Source organism: Rutidosis leptorrhynchoides, chromosome 8 (genome assembly GCF_046630445.1).
Source record: "Rutidosis leptorrhynchoides isolate AG116_Rl617_1_P2 chromosome 8, CSIRO_AGI_Rlap_v1, whole genome shotgun sequence".
NCBI classification, from domain to species: domain Eukaryota; kingdom Viridiplantae; phylum Streptophyta; class Magnoliopsida; order Asterales; family Asteraceae; genus Rutidosis; species Rutidosis leptorrhynchoides.
In genome coordinates, this window is record NC_092340.1 from 27,687,088 (window position 1) to 27,702,418 (window position 15,331).

Genomic DNA, 15,331 nt, shown 5'->3' on the forward strand with positions numbered 1-15,331 from the left:
CCTTCCTGCTCAAGGCATCGGCTACCACATTTGCCTTCCCCGGGTGGTAACGAATCTCAAAATCGTAATCATTCAATAATTCAATCCACCTACGCTGCCTCATATTCAGTTGTTTCTGATTAAATATGTGTTGAAGACTTTTGTGGTCGGTATATATAATACTTTTGACCCCATATAAGTAGTGCCTCCAAGTCTTTAATGCAAAAACAACCGCGCCTAATTCCAAATCATGCGTCGTATAATTTTGTTCGTGAATCTTCAATTGTCTAGACGCATAAGCAATCACCTTCGTTGGTTGCATTAATACACAACCGAGACCTTGCTTTGATGCGTCACAATAAATCACAAAATCATCATTCCCTTCAGGCAATGACAATATAGGTGCCGTAGTTAGCTTTTTCTTCAATAACTGAAACGCTTTCTCTTGTTCATCATTCCATTCAAATTTCTTCCCTTTATGCGTTAATGCAGTCAAGGGTTTTGCTATTCTGGAAAAGTCTTGGATGAACCTTCTGTAGTAACCAGCTAGTCCTAAAAACTGGCGTATGTGTTTCGGAGTTTTCGGGGTTTCCCACTTTTCAACAGTTTCTATCTTTGCCGGATCCACCTTAATACCTTCTTTGTTCACTATGTGACCGAGGAATTGAACTTCTTCCAACCAAAATGCACACTTTGAAAACTTAGCGTACAATTCTTCCTTCCTCAATACTTCTAACACCTTTCTCAAATGTTCACCGTGTTCTTGGTCATTCTTTGAGTAAATAAGTATGTCATCAATGAAAACAATGACAAACTTGTCAAGGTATGGTCCACACACTCGGTTCATAAGGTCCATGAACACAGCTGGTGCATTAGTTAAACCAAACGGCATGACCATAAACTCGTAATGACCGTAACGTGTTCTGAAAGCAGTCTTTGGAATATCATCTTCTTTCACCCGCATTTGATGATACCCGGAACGTAAGTCAATCTTTGAATAAACAGACGAGCCTTGTAGTTGATCAAATAAGTCGTCGATTCTCGGTAGTGGGTAGCGGTTCTTGATGGTAAGTTTGTTCAACTCTCGGTAGTCGATACACAACCTGAATGTACCATCTTTCTTCTTGACAAACAAAACAGGAGCTCCCCACGGTGATGTGCTTGGTCGAATGAAACCACGCTCTAAAAGTTCTTGTAATTGGCTTTGCAGTTCTTTCATCTCGCTGGGTGCGAGTCTGTAAGGAGCACGAGCTATTGGTGCAGCTCCTGGTACAAGATCTATTTGAAATTCAACGGATCGATGTGGGGGTAATCCCGGTAATTCTTTCGGAAATACATCGGGAAATTCTTTTGCAATGGGAACATCATTGATGCTCTTTTCTTCAGTTTGTACTTTCTCGACGTGTGCTAGAACAGCATAGCAACCTTTTCTTATTAGTTTTTGTGCCTTCAAATTACTAATAAGATGTAGCTTCGTGTTGCCCTTTTCTCCGTACACCATTAAGGGTTTTCCTTTTTCTCGTATAATGCGAATTGCATTTTTGTAACAAACGATCTCCGCTTTCACTTCTTTCAACCAGTCCATACCGATTATCACATCAAAACTCCCTAACTCTACTGGTATCAAATCAATCTTAAATGTTTCGCTAACCAGTTTAATTTCTCGATTCCGACATATATTATCTGCTGAAATTAATTTACCATTTGCTAATTCGAGTAAAAATTTACTATCCAAAGGCGTAAATGGACAACTTAATTTAGCACAAAAATCTCTACTCATATAGCTTCTATCCGCACCCGAATCAAATAAAACGTAAGCAGATTTATTGTCAATAAGAAACGTACCCGTAACAAGCTCCGGGTCTTCCTGTGCCTCTACTGCATTAATATTGAAAACTCTTCCACGGCCTTGTCCATTCGTGTTCTCCTGGTTCGGGAAATTTCTAATAATGTGGCCTGGTTTTCCACATTTATAACAAACTACATTGGCATAACTTGCTCCGACACTACTTGCTCCGCCATTACTCGTTCCGACACCATTTATTCCTTTCGTTCTATTAACCCCTGGTCCGTAGACCTCACACTTCGCCGCGCTATGACCATTTCTTTTACACTTGTTGCAAAATTTGGTGCAGAACCCCGAGTGATTCTTTTCACACCTTTGGCATAGCTGCTTCTGATTGTTGTTGTTGTTGCGGTTATTATTGTTGTTGGGATGATTGTTGTAGTTGCTGTTGTTGTTGTTGTTGTTGTTGTTGTTGTTGGGCCGTTTGTTGTAGTTGCGATTGATGTTGCGATTGTTGGGATAATTGTTGCGATTATTGTTGTAATTGCTGTTGTTGTTGTATTGGTGATTCTTATCACCGTTTTCCTCCCACTTTCTTTTGACTTGCTTCACATTGGCCTCTTCAGCAGTCTGTTCTTTAATTCTTTCTTCAATCTCGTTCACTAGTTTGTGAGCCATTCTACATGCCTGTTGTATGGAGGCGGGCTCGTGTGAACTTATATCTTCTTGGATTCTTTCCGGTAATCCTTTCACAAACGCGTCGATCTTCTCTTCCTCATCTTCGAATGCTCCCGGACACAATAGGCACAATTCTGTGAATCGTCTTTCGTACGTGGTAATATCAAATCCTTGGGTTCGTAACCCTCTAAGTTCTGTCTTGAGCTTATTGACCTCGGTTCTGGGACGGTACTTCTCGTTCATCAAGTGCTTGAATGCTGACCACGGTAGTGCGTACGCATCATCTTGTCCCACTTGCTCTAGATAGGTATTCCACCATGTTAACGCAGAACCTGTGAAGGTATGCGTAGCGTACTTCACTTTGTCCTCTTCAGTACACTTACTTATGGCAAACACCGATTCAACCTTCTCGGTCCACCGTTTCAATCCGATCGGTCCTTCGGTTCCATCAAATTCCAAAGGTTTGCAGGCAGTGAATTCTTTGTAGGTGCATCCTACACGATTTCCTGTACTGCTAGATCCAAGGTTATTGTTGGTATGTAGCGCAGCCTGTACTGCGGCTATGTTTGAAGCTAGAAAAGTACGGAATTCCTCTTCATTCATATTCACGGTGTGTCGAGTAGTCGGTGCCATTTCCTTCAAAATAGTTAAATGGAACAAGTTAATCATACAGAATATTAAGAGTAGTTAATAGTATTTCGTAGCATAATATGAACTCATTTATAAAAGCTTTTTCTTCATATTAGCGTTTTATAAGTTTAAATTCGGGTAGTACCTACCCGTTAAGTTCATACTTAGTAGCTAATATACAATTCAACTACTACAATTCTATATGAAAAACTGATTGTAATAATATTTCGCGTTCAAACTTTTATACAATATTTTACAAACTTACAATACCGCTTATTTTACATAAAGCATGAAATATAGCACACAATAACTTTGATACAAGATAGTTGTGAAGACAATTCTAGCTAGTACACAAGTCGTTCAGCAAAGGCAATAAAGACACGTAATTCATACGTCCAGAAACAAGTCATGCATTCTAGTTTTACTAGGACTACTTCCCATCCTTGGTCTTGTGCAACATAACCTTTATGGCCGTTGATAAGACAGCGTGTTGTAACATCATCAAAGGGACGAGGGTTACGTAATGTCCAACAGTCCCGTAATAATCTAAAAACCTCATTTCTTACCCCAATTACCGACTCCGTCACTTGTGGAAACGTTTTGTTTAATAGTTGTAGCCCGATGTTCTTGTTCTCACTTTGGTGAGAAGCGAACATTACTAATCCGTAAGCACAACATGCTTCTTTATGTTGCATGTTAGCCGCTTTTTCTAAATCACGAAGTCCAATATTCGGATATATTGAGTCAAAATAATTTCTTAACCCGTTGCGTAAAATAGCATTTGGGTTCCCCGCAATATATGCGTCAAAGTAAACACATCGTAACTTATGGGTTTCCCAATGTGATATCCCCCATCTTTCAAACGAAAGTCTCTTATAAACCAAGACATTCTTGGAACGTTCTTCGAATGTCTTACAAACTGATCTCGCCTTAAATAGTTGTGCCGAAGAATTCTGGCCGACTCTAGACAAGATTTCATCAATCATGTCTCCGGGTAGGTCTCTTAAAATATTGGGTTGTCTATCCATTTTGTGTTTTTAAACTGTAAAATAGACAAGAGTTAGATTCATAAAAAAATACTTATTAATACAAGCAATTTTTACATATATCATAAAGCATAAGAACACTATATTACATATATTACACCACACGAATACAACTATCTTATTCCGACTCGCTCGTTTCTTCTTCTTCGGTTTTGGTTCGTTTTGCCAAGTTTCTAGGGATATATGATGTTCCCCTAATACGAGCCGTCGTTGTCCACATTGGTTTAGAAAAACCTGGTGGTTTAGAGGTTCCCGGGTCATTGTTACAAATTAAGGACTTCGGGGGTTGACGATACATATAAAGTTCATCGGGGTTGGAATTAGATTTCTCTATTTTTATGCCCTTTCCCTTATTATTTTATTTTGCCTTTTTAAATTCAGTTGGGGTAATTTCTATAACATCATCGGAATTCTCGTCGGAATCCGATTCATCGGAGAATTGGTAATCCTCCCAATATTTTGCTTCCTTGGCGGAAACACCATTGACCATAATTAACTTTGGTCGGTTGGTTGAGGATTTTCTTTTACTTAACCGTTTTATTATTTCCCCCACCGGTTCTATTTCTTCATCCGGTTCCGATTCTTCTTCCGGTTCCGATTCTTCTTCCGGTTCCGACTCTTCTTCCGGTTCCTCTTCGGGAACTTGTGAATCAGTCCACAAATCATTCCAATTTACATTTGACTCTTCATTATTATTAGGTGAGTCAATGGAACTTGTTCTAGAGGTAGACATCTATCACATAATATCAAACACGTTAAGAGATTAATATATCACATAATATTCATATGTTAAAAATATATAGTTTCCAACAAAAATGTTAAGCAATCATTTTTAAAGAAAACACGGTCAATTGTCTATATGTACCAACTTCAAATTTTCTTGAGAAACGTCTTTGCCTTTAATCAAACTCTCTTACTACAAAATTTTCATTCGAGTATTAACGCCACGCCTTCGAAACCTTATATGACCGGAAACGTCATTCTCCTTTTGTCGAACCAAGTAAACGATGACCAATTCACCGGGACCGGGATTATGCATGAGCGACCGAGAAAACTTATCCATATCCAAGAAAGACCCAACACGACTCGTTGTCGCCAAATGAGCTACGCCGATTTAGACGTAAACATTTCAAATTCCACGTGGGAAACCGCGTCACGTTAAGAGTCGCACCTTGGAAAGGTGCAATCCGTTTCGGGAAACGTAGGAAGCTAAATCCGCTATATTTCGATCCTTTAAATTCTTGGGGCGTTTTGGACCCGTCGCTAGCCGTTTAGAATTTTCCGACTCATTTTGGGTCTCCGTTATCCTACATTCGATGTATCAACTCAAAGACGTGTTTTGCGAAACGAGAACTTGTTATCTTCTTTGATGAACTCACTATCGACGATAAACCTCACTTCCTAGGAGGACCGGAAACCATAAAATCATGGAACCAAACCTTAAAACAACATACGACCCCGACCTTCAGGTTCGTTGAAATACCCAAGGACGTACCTTCCCTCACTCGTAGAATCGGCAACACAAGACCTCGATGAAGATTCAACAACTACTACTTCCAACTAAATTTCGGGACGAAATTTCTTTTGAGGTGTGGATAATGTAACATCCCGCGTTTTTTCCGTTAAATTTATTTTAACACCGTCTTCTTTTTTTTATAATATCTTTCGTTATTTAAATTCGTAGTTTCCGTTGACTAACGTTCATAATATTTCCGCTATTCAATTTTAACACCACTCGTTTACTCTAGCGTTTTAAAATATCTCGTTTGGTTAAATTACGCACCCGGCTTAAAATTGAGGGACCATTTTTACCAAATGGCCAAACTACTCACTAGTAGTTGACTAAGTCAACTACTTCTCTACCATCCTCCACATTTAATTTCTTTTTCTTTCTTCTTTTCTCTCAACCAAAAACTCTCATCCTAAATTCTTCATCATCTTCAATCATCATCCAAATTCAAGCAAGGAATCAAACATCAAAACAAATTGTACTTTTGGAATCCTCGTTTCATCCTCTTCGATTTGATACTAGTCTCATGGCATGGGGTAAGAATTTCTCATGAAACCCTAACTTGTTAAATTCGTTTTTAGACTTGTCAAGTGGTTAATTAGTGTCTATGGCTCGTAGGGATGTCGTGTATGTAATTTGTATGCTCGTTCTTCGTGTTTTGAAAATATGACATGAACACCCAAATGGGTCTAGCTTAATCTTGAGTTTTGGTTGCTCAAATGATGTTATAAGATAAAGTGTATGTGTTAAAAGTGTTAGTTACTTCATTAGCTTCGTTTTGATATGTTGGATGATGAAAAACTAGCTCAATAACATGAAATGTGTTTTTGGTGAATCGATTATCGTTTTGGTAGGAACTTGATGCGGTTGAATGCTAGTTGAGACACTTGTTTAAATGTATGCTAGTTAACTAGTTAAATTGTATGCGTAAATAGCTTCGAAATGGTGTGATGTATGCTAGCGTTTGATTAGTGAATCATAAGTCTCATTTGTGTCGAAATTGATTTTGAAACGATAACGTGGCTAGTGATTTTGACGTAGTAAATGTTTATTGAAACTTGGAATATGCGTCTAGTTGCAATGTATGCGTTATTACCTTCAAAACGTCATATCATTTGTATGTTAAAAGTTCCCGAATCATAAAATGCGTTTCTTTGATTTTTGGTTGAAAATGATGAACTTTGATGATGTTTTCGATTTGGAAATTGTCGGTTATGATCTATGAAAAGTGTTTAGTTGTATTCCTTGTTAAAATACCTTTCCAACGATATAAGATACATGTTTAGGAGATTTGCGGTTTGTGAGTTAGGAATTTTTGAAGTTGGATTCGTGCATAAGTTGAAAACTGCAGAAAATAGCTGAACAGCATGGTGCGCGGCGCGCACCTCACACCGCGCGGCGCGCAAATGGGTCTGGCCAGATTCTGCTCATTATGTCCCTTTTCACGTGAAATGTTTGACTAGCTATCGACCTCCGATTCACATGAAACTTGTTCTAATATACTTGTATATGAATAATTAGCATAGAAAAATAGTCCGGGACCCGACCCGAACATGTTGACTTTTTCGTTGACTTTGACCAAGTTTGACTTTTAGTCAAACTTAACCAAACTTTTATGCAATCGTTCTAACATGCTTTTATACTTGATTCTCGCATGAAACTTGGCAACGTGATTCACATGCTATATTTAATCGAGTCGTAACGAGCCATAGGACTAATTGAACACATTTCGCCCGACCTTGTGTCGTAACCGGTTAATTGATACAACTTACTTGTTTAGGTCAAGGCTAAGCAACTTTCATGCACACGTTTACTTTGTGAAGTACTTTTATACTCGTCCACTCGAGGTGAGATCATAGTCCCACTTTTACTCTTTTAAACTTACTTTTGGGATGAGAAAACATAAACGATTCTTTTGAACTAAGTGAACACAAGAACGGGAAAACAAACATTCTACATACGAGTTTAGAACGAAAATCCTCAATCCGATTATCATTAGTTACATCAGATGGTGTAAGCGAGAACTTATGTTATATGGCCATATGGGTTTGACAACCCTCATCTTTGACGGTTCGCTACCGTCTACGGATGAAATATATTTTCGGGAAACAGTGTTGTTCTAGCACTAATTTATGGGGTATTCAACGGACGGAATGTTAAGCTTTGATAATTGGGTGCTCGTGAATATTAACTTTTAGAATGTACTATTATTCAACTTTGCAAATCTTGTGGTTCGACTTACTTTACTTTTACTCACTTACTTACTTAAACCTATGATTTCACCAACGTTTTTGCGTTGACAGTTTTCTACATGTTTTCTCAGGTTCATACTTGGCTACTTGATACATGCTTCCGCACTCTTTGATTTCTTGATTGGAGTCAACCATGCATGCATACGCTAGGGATAGCACTTTTGGATTTAAACCTTGGTCTACATATTTACGCTATTTATAGCAACTGTGATTTAAACTAATTATGTCGCTAAATATTTCATTCGTACTTTATAACTTTTGTAAACTTAAACTTGTTGTCGATCCACTTGTTAAACTAAACTTTGCAAGTCTTGTACTTTTCAAATGAATGCGACATAATTTTGGTCAAACGAGTCTCATATAGGGACTACGACCACGTAACGGGACCTCAGTTAGCGGCGCCGTCAATGACGATTTTGGTCGGGTCGCTACAGATGGGATACCAACTGAAATGTCCCGTTCTTATTGATTAAAAACGTTCCATATTAATTGATTTCGTTGCGAGGTTTTGACCTCTATATGAGACGTTTTTCAAAGACTGCATTCATTTTTAAAACAAACCATAACCTTTATTTCATAAATAAAGGTTTAAAAAGCTTTACGTAGATTATCAAATAATGATAATCTAAAATATCCTGTTTACACACGACCATTACATAATGGTTTACAATACAAATATGTTACATCGAAATCAGTTTCTTGAATGCAGTTTTTACACAATATCATACAAACATGGACTCCAAATCTTGTCCTTATTTTAGTATGCAACAGCGGAAGCTCTTAATATTCACCTGAGAATAAACATGCTTTAAACGTCAACAAAAATGTTGGTGAGTTATAGGTTTAACCTATATATATCAAATCGTAACAATAGACCACAAGATTTCATATTTCAATACACATCCCATACATAGAGATAAAAATCATTCATATGGTGAACACCTGGTAACCGACAATAACAAGATGCATATATAAGAATATCCCCATCATTCCGGGACACCCTTCGGATATGATATAAATTTCGAAGTACTAAAGCATCCGGTACTTTGGATGGGGTTTGTTAGGCCCAATAGATCTATCTTTAGGATTCGCGTCAATTAGGGTGTCTGTTCCCTAATTCTTAGATTACCAGACTTAATAAAAAGGGGCATATTCGATTTCGATAATTCAACCATAGAATGTAGTTTCACGTACTTGTGTCTATTTTGTAAATCATTTATAAAACCTGCATGTATTCTCATCCCAAAAATATTAGATTTTAAAAGTGGGACTATAAATCTGCTTTACCAACTGAAATGTCCCGTTCTTATTGATTAAAACGTTCCATATTAATTGATTTCGTTGCGAGGTTTTGACCTCTATATGAGACGTTTTTCAAAGACTGCATTCATTTTTAAAACAAACCATAACCTTTATTTCATAAATAAAGGTTTAAAAAGCTTTACGTAGATTATCAAATAATGATAATCTAAAATATCCTGTTTACACATGACCATTACATAATGGTTTACAATACAAATATGTTACATCGAAATCAGTTTCTTGAATGCAGTTTTTACACAATATCATACAAACATGGACTCCAAATCTTGTCCTTATTTTAGTATGCAACAGCGGAAGCTCTTAGTATTCACCTGAGAATAAACATGCTTTAAACGTCAACAAAAATGTTGGTGAGTTATAGGTTTAACCTATATATATCAAATCGTAACAATAGACCACAAGATTTCATATTTCAATACACATCCCATACATAGAGATAAAAATCATTCATATGGTGAACACCTGGTAACCGACAATAACAAGATGCATATATAAGAATATCCCCATCATTCCGGGACACCCTTCGGATATGATATAAATTTCGAAGTACTAAAGCATCCGGTACTTTGGATGGGGTTTGTTAGGCCCAATAGATCTATCTTTAGGATTCGCGTCAATTAGGGTGTCTGTTCCCTAATTCTTAGATTACCAGACTTAATAAAAAGGGGCATATTCGATTTCGATAATTCAACCATAGAATGTAGTTTCATGTACTTGTGTCTATTTTGTAAATCATTTATAAAACCTGCATGTATTCTCATCCCAAAAATATTAGATTTTAAAAGTGGGACTATAACTCACTTTCACAGATTTTTACTTCGTCGGGAAGTAAGACTTGGCCACTGGTTGATTCACGAACCTATAACAATATATACATATATATCAAAGTATATTCAAAATATATTTACAACACTTTTAATATATTTTGATGTTTTAAGTTTATTAAGTCAGCTGTCCTCGTTAGTAACCTACAACTAGTTGTCCACAGTTAGATGTACAGAACTAAATCGATAAATATTATCTTGAATCAATCCACGAACCAGTGTATACGTATCTCAGTATTGATCACAACTCAAACTATATATATTTTGGAATCAACCTCAACCCTGTATAGCTAACTCCAACATTCACATATAGAGTGTCTATGGTTGTTCCGAAATATATATAGATGTGTCGACATGATAGGTCGAAACATTGTATACGTGTCTATGGTATCTCAAGATTACATAATATACAATACAAGTTGATTAAGTTATGGTTGGAATAGATTTGTTACCAATTTTCACGTAGCTAAAATGAGAAAAATTATCCAATCTTGTTTTACCCATAACTTCTTCATTTTAAATCCGTTTTGAGTGAATCAAATTGCTATGGTTTCATATTGAACTCTATTTTATGAATCTAAATAGAAAAAGTATAGGTTTATAGTCGGAAAAATAAGTTACAAGTCGTTTTTGTAAAGGTAGTCATTTCAGTCGAAAGAACGACGTCTAGATGACCATTTTAGAAAACATACTTCCACTTTGAGTTTAACCATAATTTTTGGATATAGTTTCATGTTCATAATAAAAATCATTTTCTCAGAATAACAACTTTTAAATCAAAGTTTATCATAGTTTTTAATTAACTAACCCAAAACAGCCCGCGGTGTTACTACGACGGCGTAAATCCGGTTTTACGGTGTTTTTCGTGTTTCCAGGTTTTAAATCATTAAGTTAGCATATCATATAGATATAGAACATGTGTTTAGTTGATTTTAAAAGTCAAGTTAGAAGGATTAACTTTTGTTTGCGAACAAGTTTAGAATTAACTAAACTATGTTCTAGTGATTACAAGTTTAAACCTTCGAATAAGATAGCTTTATATGTATGAATCGAATGATGTTATGAACATCATTACTACCTTAAGTTCCTTGGATAAAACTACTGGAAAATAGAAAAATGGATCTAGTTTCAGTGGATCCTTGGATGGCTCGAAGTTCTTGAAGCAGAATCATGACACGAAAACAAGTTCAAGTAAGATCATCACTTGAAATAAGATTGTTATAGTTATAGAAATTGAACCAAAGTTTGAATATGATTATTACCTTGTATTAGAATGATAACCTACTGTAAGAAACAAAGATTTCTTGAGGTTGGATGATCACCTTACAAGATTGGAAGTGAGCTAGCAAACTTGAAAGTATTCTTGATTTTATGAAACTAGAACTTTTGGAATTTATGAAGAACACTTAGAACTTGAAGATAGAACTTGAGAGAGATCAATTAGATGAAGAAAATTAAAGAATGAAAGTATTTGTAGGTGTTTTTGGTCGTTGGTGTATGGATTATGAAATGTCCCGTTCTTATTGATTAAAAACGTTCCATATTAATTGATTTCGTTGCGAGGTTTGGACCTCTATATGAGACGTTTTTCAAAGACTGCATTCATTTTAAAACAAACCATAACCTTTATTTCATCAATAAAGGTTTAAAAAGCTTTACGTAGATTATCAAATAATGATAATCTAAAATATCCTGTTTACACACGACCATTACATAATGGTTTACAATACAAATACGTTACAACAAAATAAGTTTCTTGAATGCAGTTTTTACACAATATCATACAAGCATGGACTCCAAATCTCGTCCTTATTTAAGTATGCGACAGCGGAAGCTCTTAATAATCACCTGAGAATAAACATGCTTAAAACGTCAACAAAAATGTTGGTGAGTTATAGGTTTAACCTATATATATCAAATCATAATAATAGACCACAAGATTTCATATTTCAATACGCATCTCATACATAGAGATAAAAATCATTCATATGGTGAACACCTGGTAACCGACAATAACAAGATGCATATATAAGAATATCCCCATCATTCCGGGACACCCTTCGGATATGATATAAATTTCGAAGTACTAAAGCATCCGGTACTTTGGATGGGGTTTGTTAGGCCCAATAGATCTATCTTTAGGATTCGCGTCAATTAGGGTGTCTGTTCCCTAATTCTTAGATTACCAGACTTAATAAAAAGGGGCATATTCGATTTCGATAATTCAACCATAGAATGTAGTTTCACGTACTTGTGTCTATTTTGTAAATCATTTATAAAACCTGCATGTATTCTCATCCCAAAAATATTAGATTTTAAAAGTGGGACTATAACTCACTTTCACAGATTTTTACTTCGTCGGGAAGTAAGACTTGGCCACTGGTTGATTCACGAACCTATAACAATATATACATATATATCAAAGTATGTTCAAAATATATTTACAACACTTTTAATATATTTTGATGTTTTAAGTTTATTAAGTCAGCTGTCCTCGTTAGTAACCTACAACTAGTTGTCCACAGTTAGATGTACAGAAATAAATCGATAAATATTATCTTGAATCAATCCACGACCCAGTGTATACGTATCTCAGTATTGATCACAACTCAAACTATATATATTTTGGAATCAACCTCAACCCTGTATAGCTAACTCTAACATTCACATATAGAGTGTCTATGGTTGTTTCGAAATATATATAGATGTGTCGACATGATAGGTCGAAACATTGTATACGTGTCTATGGTATCTCAAGATTACATAATATATAATACAAGTTGATTAAGTTATGGTTGGAATAGATTTGTTACCAATTTTCACGTAGCTAAAATGAGAAAAATTATCCAATCTTGTTTTACCCATAACTTCTTCATTTTAAATCCGTTTTGAGTGAATCAAATTGCTATGGTTTCATATTGAACTCTATTTTATGAATCTAAACAAAAAAAATATAGGTTTCTAGTCGGAAAAATAAGTTACAAGTCGTTTTTGTAAAGGTAGTCATTTCAGTCGAAAGAACGACGTCTAGATGACCATTTTAGAAAACATACTTCAACTTTGAGTTTAACCATAATTTTTGGATATAGTTTCATGTTCATAATAAAAATCATTTTCTCAGAATAACAACTTTTAAATCAAAGTTTATCATAGTTTTTAATTAACTAACCCAAAACAGCCCGCGGTGTTACTACGACGGCGTAAATCCGGTTTTACGGTGTTTTTCGTGTTTCCAGGTTTTAAATCATTAAGTTAGCATATCATATAGATATAGAACATGTGTTTAGTTGATTTTAAAAGTCAAGTTAGAAGGATTAACTTTTGTTTGCGAACAAGTTTAGAATTAACTAAACTATGTTCTAGTGATTACAAGTTTAAACCTTCGAATAAGATAGCTTTATATGTATGAATCGAATGATGTTATGAACATCATTACTACCTTAAGTTCCTTGGATGAACCTACTGGAAAAGAGAAAAATGGATCTAGCTTCAATGGATCCTTGGATGGCTCAAAGTTCTTGAAGCAAAATCATGACACGAAAACAAGTTCAAGTAAGATCATCACTTGAAATAAGATTGTTATAGTTATAGAAATTGAACCAAAGTTTGAATATGATTATTACCTTGTATTAGAATGATAACCTACTGTAAGAAACAAAGATTTCTTGAGGTTGGATGATCACCTTACAAGATTGGAAGTGAGCTAGCAAACTTGAAAGTATTCTTGATTTTATGAAACTAGAACTTTTGGAATTTATGAAGAACACTTAGAACTTGAAGATAGAACTTGAGAGAGTTCAATTAGATGAAGAAAATTGAAGAATGAAAGTGTTTGTAGGTGTTTTTGGTCGTTGGTGTATGGATTAGATATAAAGGATATGTAATTTTGTTTTCATGTAAATAAGTCATGAATGATTACTCATATTTTTGTAATCTTATGAGATATTTCATGCTAGTTGCCAAATGATGGTTCCCACATGTGTTAGGTGACTCACATGGGCTGCTAAGAGCTGATCATTGGAGTGTATATACCAATAGTACATACATCTAAAAGCTGTGTATTGTACGAGTACGAATACGGGTGCATACGAGTAGAATTGTTGATGAAACTGAACGAGAATGTAATTCTAAGCATTTTTGTTAAGTAGAAGTATTTTGATAAGTGTATTGAAGTCTTTCAAAAGTGTAGAAATACATATTAAAACACTACATGTATATACATTTTAACTGAGTCGTTAAGTCATCGTTAGTCGTTACATGTAAGTGTTGTTTTAAAACCTTTAGGTTAACGATCTTGTTAAATGTTGTTAACCCAATGTTTATAATATCAAAAGAGATTTTAAATTATTATATTATCATGATATTATGATGTACGAATATCTCTTAATATGATATATATACATTAAATGTCGTTACAACGATAAACGTTACATATATGTCTCGTTTCAAAATCATTAAGTTAGTAGTCTTGTTTTTACATATGTAGTTCATTGTTAATATAATTAATGATATGTTTACTTATCATAATATCATGTTAACTATATATATAACCATATATATGTCATCATATAGTTTTTTTACAAGTTTTAACGTTCGTGAATCACCGGTCAACTTGGGTGGTCAATTGTCTATATGAAACCTATTTCAATTAATCAAGTCTTAACAAGTTTGATTGCTTAACATGTTGGAAACATTTAATCATGTAAATATCAATCTCAATTAATATATATAAACATGGAAAAGTTCGGGTCACTACAGTACCTACCCGTTAAATAAATTTCGTCCCGAAATTTTAAGCTGTTGAAGGTGTTGACGAATCTTCTGGAAATAGATGCGGGTATTTCTTCTTCATCTGATCTTCACGCTCCCAGGTGAACTCGGGTCCTCTACGAGCATTCCATCGAACCTTAACAATTGGTATCTTGTTTTGCTTAAGTCTTTTAACCTCACGATCCATTATTTCGACGGGTTCTTCGATGAATTGGAGTTTTTCGTTGATTTGGATTTCATCTAACGGAATAGTGAGATCTTCTTTAGCAAAACATTTCTTCAAATTCGAGACGTGGAAAGTGTTATGTACAGCCGCGAGTTGTTGAGGTAACTCAAGTCGGTAAGCTACTGGTCCGACACGATCAATAATCTTGAATGGTCCAATATACCTTGGATTTAATTTCCCTCGTTTACCAAATCGAACAACGCCTTTCCAAGGTGAAACTTTAAGCATGACCATCTCTCCAATTTCAAATTCTATATCTTTTCTTTTAATGTCAGCGTAGCTCTTTTGTCGACTTTGGGCGGTTTTC